Source organism: Trachinotus anak, unplaced genomic scaffold (genome assembly GCF_046630095.1).
Source record: "Trachinotus anak isolate AG129_WGS33_773 ecotype Australia unplaced genomic scaffold, CSIRO_AGI_Tana_v1 ptg000016l, whole genome shotgun sequence".
Classification (NCBI taxonomy): Eukaryota; Metazoa; Chordata; class Actinopteri; order Carangiformes; family Carangidae; genus Trachinotus; species Trachinotus anak.
The window spans coordinates 26,441,960-26,442,500 of NW_027273867.1; positions in this window are offsets into that span (position 1 = coordinate 26,441,960).

Consider the following 541-nt stretch of genomic DNA (forward strand, 5'->3'; position numbering starts at 1 on the left):
TTACCTGTCTGCTGTTTAGTGTCCTGGTGGTGAGTTGACTTGAAAAATCTTTGATAAAATACTTGAATCAGTAAAAGTGCAGGTTATAAGAGGATTTATGAGTTCAATATAAAATGCTTTTGTGGTGATATTGCGTTGTTGTAGAGTAACTTGTTGAGTTCTATGTTATTGAGACTTTGCTAGCTTGAAGGAAATGTAATAGTAAATCCCTGTGGTGTAACTGCTCACCAACAGTTAGCTGAGTTATTTTCTTTGGGTTGTAGTAATTTCTTGAGCTTATTACTTCTACTGTGAGAAACCTGATAAAAATCTGTTGTTATAATAAATGGCTGCTTTGTTGCTGTAGGCAGTGAGGATTGTGCCTGATTCATCACAAGACCTTTTCAGCCCTGTTATGACCTTTTAATGACTTTTTATCACCGGTTCTGACTTGTTATGACCTGTTATGACTTTTAATGACATGTTATGACCTTTTATAACCTGTTATGACATTCTATGACTTGTTAAGTGAACAAGGAGGAACTTTTTGCAATAAACTGAA